This window comes from Thermobia domestica, chromosome 3 (genome assembly GCF_964235325.1).
Source record: "Thermobia domestica chromosome 3, izTheDome1.hap1.1, whole genome shotgun sequence".
Classification (NCBI taxonomy): Eukaryota; Metazoa; Arthropoda; class Insecta; order Zygentoma; family Lepismatidae; genus Thermobia; species Thermobia domestica.
The window spans coordinates 166105975-166113495 of record NC_137456.1 but is presented as its reverse complement, the minus strand read 5'-3'; positions in this window follow the sequence as shown (position 1 = coordinate 166113495).

The window sequence follows — 7521 nt, the reverse complement described above, 5'->3', positions numbered from 1 at the left end:
AACAATCGAAAAGTAGGACACAAGTATAATAGTACTGTATATGATATCTTACTGCGTCGGCAATACGCATATCATTATTTCAATTAATGTTAATCTTAAGTTAATGAACATTTTTGTTAAGAAGAAGCACTGAACAAAATTATTAAAGGATTTAAACACAACTCCAAATGCTTTGATGAATAACAAATTGGTTTATTTTATGAACGTACAGTCAAAGTTCGTGTTGGGCTAAATAATAATAATAATAATAATAATAATAATAATAATAATAATAATAATAATAATAATAATAATAATAAATTTCGAAGCGTGGTATTATTTTAAGAAATGAAAGAAAATTTAGACCGGCACAAAGGAACTTCTATTTAACTTGGTTAGCATCACTGTCATAAGTTCAATAAGAAACCTTTCCTACTTTACCGATATCTCAACAAGGCCTTCTCAGTAAAAGCGATGTATTGTAAAAAATGGTTTGTTGATTGTTCTCCATCCCTAGTCTTCTGAGGAGTGTTAAAAAACACAGCGGTTCATCATTCAGGAAAAGAGTGTGTTTGATTCAAAATATTGTGAATAAAGAATGAAACATTAAGATATTGCAAATAAATTAACTCTGGACATTTCGCAGGACATTTTAAAGAAGAAGGATATTTCTCGATTTCCTAGACATCTTCGCAACACGCAGGACAGCTCTTTGAAAAACAGTACTGTACTGCGAAAATCAGTACGTCTGGTTACCCTAGCCCATCCGTACGAGTAACGCAGTATGGCATTTTAGCCAATGTTACCTTATATGAAAATATTCATAACTTATAGCTGTCAAGTAAAAATGTGTCCTTGCATTTACATAAAGCAATTCAGAAAGGGCAATAATAATAATAATAATAATAATAATAATAATAATAATAATAATAATAATAATAATAATAATAATAATAATAATAATAATAATAATAATAATAAAAGCGATAGTAATAGTAGTACGGAAAATTGAAGTGATAAAATTTGTTCACATATTCTAAGTTTCAGACCTAAAAGTAACGCGTTACTTTCGAAGTAAAGTAACAGTTACTTTTGGGGGGCAAGTAACGCGTTACATTTTAGGAAAAAGTAAAGTAACTTGTAACGCGTTACATTTTTACATGTAACTTACCCAAAACTGTCCATGGGAAAATTGTTCACAGCTCGGGCCAAGATTGTTTGTGACTGTCGATAGGTGGATGCCGTTTATGGCAGACCTTTGCCTGAAGTACTGCCCAAAGTTTGTAGTCCAACGGGTTAAGATCCGGGCTGCTAGAAGGCCAATCAATGGTAGAAATGAAGTGAGGGACGTTCCGCGCCAGCCAGTCCTAAGTTGGTTTCGCTGTGTGGCCTGGAGCGGAATCCTGTTGGAAGGTCCACCTTTCTCCAGGGAACATGGTAGCAGATAGTGGTTACACTATAGGTGTTAGCACTGTGTTCTGGTATACCTTGGCAGATGTTTTAACACCTTGTTCGCAAAAATACAGCTGGGTTGTGCTTGAGTAGCTCACTCCCCACCAAACCATCACTGAGGCAGCATGATGTGTTGGGTGTCATCCAGAAGTCCTAAACGGCAGAACTCCTAAAAATATAGGCACTAGACCTGAATTTTAGTACTTCTGCAGTTTAGGACTTGTGGCACGGTATGATTTTTAGGATTTCTGCCGTTTAGTACTTGTGCCGCGATATGATTTTTAGGACTTCTGGCGTTTAGGACTTCTGCCTTTTAGGACTTGTGCCGTTTAGGTCTTGTGCCTTTTTTATTCACTTGCTTTAGTTCTGAAATTCGCCACCACCCCACGAAATTGCGACGATGCAGCAACTAGTTGGCAATAATGTCACGAACGTAGCTAATTCCAACAATAACAACTATATTTGTACTACTAAGATTATTATTATCACTATCTGTTCTGCACTTATACGTGAATTACATAATACAACTTATTTCATTCTAAGAATTAATTACATAATTAGTTAAGAAATTCGTTTCTTTCGAATGGAGATACGAGAATCCCAAGACAAATTCCTAAAACAAAAATAAATAAATAAAAAATTGAAAAAATGTTTAAAAAGCATATTTTACCAGACTTCTGAAAGCAAGAAAACATTCAGAATTTCAATATATACTGTGTGGAGCGAATTTTATTAAGAGTAAGACAAAAATCCACCAAAGTTTACTTAATTAAGACAAAAGCTCACTAGACATTTCACGAGTGAACATTAAATACCAACGGTATACATAAAGAACGCAGTAGATTTAAAATTGAACAAAGAACATTTACTATGCAATACATTGTGTGACATTCATAAGTTCTAAACGGCACAAGTCCTAAAAATATAGGCACTAGACCTAAATTTTAGGTCCTGTGCCATTTTTGCAGAAATTACTACATAGTCATTTAGGGGTGTAGCCTGCAATTTTTTCTAGGGGAGCTTGATTTTTATATATTAAAAGCAAATCAAATGTTTATTTTCAGATTACAAAAGCTTCAATAAGACAATAAATTTATACATATTACACATGTACATAAATACATAATATTGTTGTATTTCCAGTTACTTCCTTTTTGAAACCTGGACCTTGACAGAGCGTAAATTTAAAACCACAGCTTGTGGGAAATGTACGAATAAGTTAGTTATAAGAAATCGGAAACTGTTCATGGAAGTCCATTTGTTTGACTGTATTTATCTTCTGTACTCTTATATAAAAGAGTAAAGATGAGTGATTTTTGGGCATACTACTACAAGTAGAGTCGATAAATTTTAGTTATAAAATACAATTTTCTTATGAAAGCAGTACATAAGAAAGAATTTTTGGAAATAAGTATCGTAAAAAGGATGTGTCAAGATTTTTTTAAAGGGTAGTGTATCTCGCAAGTTTCTAAAGCTAGTAAAATAAAACTTGGCATATAAGCTTTCCTATTAAAAAAAAACTGAAAATTGAAAATTGAAAATTGAACACATAAAAGGGAAAGAGCAAAGGGAGCACATTTTTTATGTTCGATTTCCCCATTACTTACTCAGAAAATATGTAAATAAATTAAGGAAGGATTTGTTTAAGCTAGATGCGTGAAACTCGGCATTTGAACTTTTAACTAAAAGTAATAAAATACTATATGTTTCAGCGTCTTGAAAATTACACTTCTAAGCGAAAGGAGGGTCAGTTTCTATAATATTAAAATATCCCACTGCTTATGAGATTTGGGCAGAAAACTCTTTTTCCTTTAGGCCTCGGTTCATCCAGTTAAGCAAACGAGAGTACAAAGTGGCTGATTAATTAGGTTCTTTTAATTATTTTAACATGTTGACGTAGTTTAATTCTTTTAAAACTGTATTCTTTCACATTCTATTATAAACATATTTCATTTGCTGTAATTATTAAACACGTTTAATAAACATAAAACAGACTAACCTCCGGTCCCGGCCAGAATATGTTTTTGGTGTTAAGCCATCATTTGCCGTCCGTAACATAACCTTTGATTTAAACTTCACGTACTATCAAGACTCAAGTCTCAGAAATGTAGCATATATGAAATATACTACTTCTACTACTACTACTATACTACTACTACTACTACTAAATATTAATAACAACAATAATAATAATAATAATAATAATAATAATAATAATAATAATAATAATAATAATAATAATAATAATAATAATAATAATAATAATAATAATATGTACTTCTGAAATACATATGTATCTATGTGTTATTAATTCTTTCATAATCTTGAAAGAAACTTTTGATTTGTTTTTAGTTTGTAAAAATGAAGGCCCTCTAGAAAAACTTGCTGGCTATACCCTGAATGACTATGTATTGGTTTCTGTACACGTATTGTGTTATCACTTACTAGTCTAGTGTTATTTTTAGAACAAGACAATGGTTCTTGTCTTGGAATATTACTAGTTTGGTTTGGTAGTACAGTGATAGAGTGTGACCTATGATTTTATTTCCCTGTAGGGTATGCTATCTGCAATGCAATAAACTGTATATGCTTCTTCTTCCTAACAAGGCTGGGCGATAAGCCCCTGCAATTCCATTACAAATAAGGACGATATTATTTTATAAACTACTTGATGAACCTTTGTTAATATAACGCTATTAGTTCTTACAACCTTTTGTTAATCTTATTTAACAATTGCAAAATGGAATAAGAGAGAAAATATATAATGATGATGATAGTTTATTTACATAAGGTATACATACAACAAAAGGGAATCTGTTGGTCACTACTGTGTATCTGCTAAACCAGGGTCAAACTCTGTGTGTCACAAAGGTTAGTTTAACAGAGTTTAAAATAATAATAGATATTTTGTTTGACTTACAAAGATTATCATATTAGCAAAATGATTTGAAATAACACGCCAGACATAGGATAAGCCTTGGGCTATATCGCTTAGAATTGTTTTAAGAGTAAATATATCATTTATGCATTAAATTTCATTACTGGCTACTTACACGTTTCGGCCTCGTATTGGAAGTCAGCTTCTCGTGTTCTTTTCATATTCCACGATAACTGTTTTAATTGCACACTCCGCCAAATTACCTTTCCGACCTTACAATACTTTCTTGGAAAACTTCGGCTAACATATATCACCAGACGTTTGGAAAACCGACATCCTTTACTTCAGGATACAATGCGTTATTTAGCATTTCACCCAACACCTCACCGTTACTATCATTCTCCACTTTCGCTCCTATAATCTACCACCGTTAGATCCCTCTTTACTTATCATCGCCGATTACGTCATTCATGAACATCTTCCTCTCATTCACCCATCATTTCCAGCACAGTGATTACCATTATTTACTAACATGGGACTCATTCATTTTCATCATTGAATAGAGCAGCCTCTAGGCTAAAGATAAGCTCATTTGTCTAACTAATATCACCCACGTGTTGTCCTGTGTATGCATCTCGCCACATCATTCACGCCCATTACTATATCATACGTATCGTGCATTCTATACCTAATCCTTCGTTATGATCATTAATGATCTTTCCTTATAATATACTGCCTGATTATTTTCTTATTTATCTTCTTACTAATAACAATCATATATATGTAAAGTAACTTGGCTTCAGTTATCGCATCCTTATTGGTATGCAACCGTGCACATCACATGGCATCAGTTTGAGGGAATATTATTGATGAATTGGCAATGGCTTTCATGTTCTTGACGCTAATCCTTACATTTCCGACGATTTGAACTCACGTTTACTGAGTATGAGTGCATTCTGGGGATTTTTCGTAAAGTGTTTCCACACATTTGAATCACCCTGCTTCACTATTATGCTCTACCGACATTGCAGATGTCTTTCTAGAGCATTTGAGTACAAATTCGCTATACTTAATACTCAGAACATCACTGTTGTCCGGCATCCATACCTGGCGATTATGCAACCACACACAACGGGCATGGTGTCCGCCATTTTATATTTGTTCCAGATATCGACTTAATACAAACGAATTATTGTTACCTGGTACAATCCGCGGCAAAAAACCTGCAACATGAGGATGTAAGTTTATTGTGAAACTACGCCTAACAGCACAGGGAATGAACATAACGTCTAAGTAGAACGAATCACACCAGGATAAACCTCGGCCTCCTCCCGTGCACACTTATTTTGGAGCAAAAGACTTAGTCATTTCGCAATAAACTTATATGCTCATGTTGCAGGTTTTTTGCCGCGGATTGTACAAGCTTATCAATTCATATCCATTTAGACCAAGTTTCACTTGGAAGATTATCCGGGACTCCCTACGTTCCTTTGGGGAACCCTTGCGCGTGCATGGTAGGATTGTGAAACATGCAAAATTCAATAGAGCAGGTATGACTTCTTCAGTGAATTTTTTACCCGCCCTCTTTATGTTGGTTAGTTTCCGAACTATTGGCGTCCGAAACTCATTTTTCCACGCTTTGTAGATCCGAAACTATGTCCGATAGCCGAAAGTTCAAGAGAACTTTTTTTCTTGTTTCAGTGGCAGGAGTCACCTCTCAAGAGTTGTAACACTTATTTTGCAACTCGATATCTATCTATCTATCTATCTATCTATCTATCTATCTATCTATCTATCTATCTATCTATCTATCTATCTATCTATCTATCTATCTATCTATCTATCTATATCTATATCTATATCTATCTATCTATCTATCTATCTATCTATCTATCTATATATATATATATATATATATATATATATATATATATAGTAAGTAAAGATCTAAGGGTTTACTTGTCCCTACCATAAATCCTTCATTGTAACCAGATTCCGGCGTTGCCGCTCTAACTCAGGTAGAACTGTATAAAGCTCTCAGTATGGCTAGCCCCATTACGGTTATCATAGTAGCCCGAGCCCGTGCAGACCTATAAACACATTACCCCACAGAAATGAGTGCCATAAGTCCATGCCTTCTAAAGGCTGTTGCGCCATGAATTTAGTTATCATTATTATTATTGCTAATATTAATATGTAATATTAGTAATAGGCTTAATAAAGATTCTCTGTATCTCTCTCACCCTATCAATTGAGTCAAGCGCTGCTAAGCGGAGGAATTCGTAACTATTACAGAAGCTGACCAGTTGCGGGAGAAAATGCAATCGCAAGAGAGCAATACGGGAAGATAGGAGCGATGCAAGAATAAATCCACTTCTCCATGTTAAGAAATAGGAGCTCGCTACCATATGCTCAATGTTACTGCTTCCAGTGACAACGTTGGCTGCCACTGGAAATGTAAATCATCTCTTTCTTTCCGTTTTTTAATTGACTTTTTTCAGAAATGCATCAATACTGTTTTGCGCTCAAGATCAAAGGTTTATTTTTCACTGATACACTACTTTAATACTTAAAAATATTTTAAGTATTAAAAAAATGTCCGGTTGCACAACCATGCAACATTAGTACCAGCCGCCGCTGCTATTTGGTATTCTATCTTACATGTTATATGCTTAATACTTATATAGAATGGGTATGCGTCATTTATATGTATATTGAGAGATCGGATTTTGTCTGCACGTGCACGAAAAGAAAAGCAAATTTCTACATTTTGTGACTGATTTTTTTTATTTCTCCTGGGGGGATGAATTTTCTTCGGGGGGAGATTCCCCCGGGCCACCCCCTGAATTCACCCCTGCCTGGCTATATGTCCTGCCCACCTAAGCCTCCTAGAGTTAATGATCCTAACAATGTTTGGTAAGCCGTATAATTTATGTAGTTCCTCGTTATGAAGTTTCCGCCATTCCTCTTGGGTCCGAATATTCGTCTGAGCATCTTGTTCTCAAATACTTTCAGTCTATGTTCTTCCCTCAGAGTAAGCGACCATGTTTCGAAACCATACAGAACAACAGGTATGATTACTGTTTTATATATTTTAAGCCTCAAACTCCTCGACTGAATTCGCGACGACAAGAGATTTTGAACTGAATAATAACACTAATTCCCTGCTTTAGTTGACATTTAATTTCTTCGTGAAAATGATTTTCGTTATC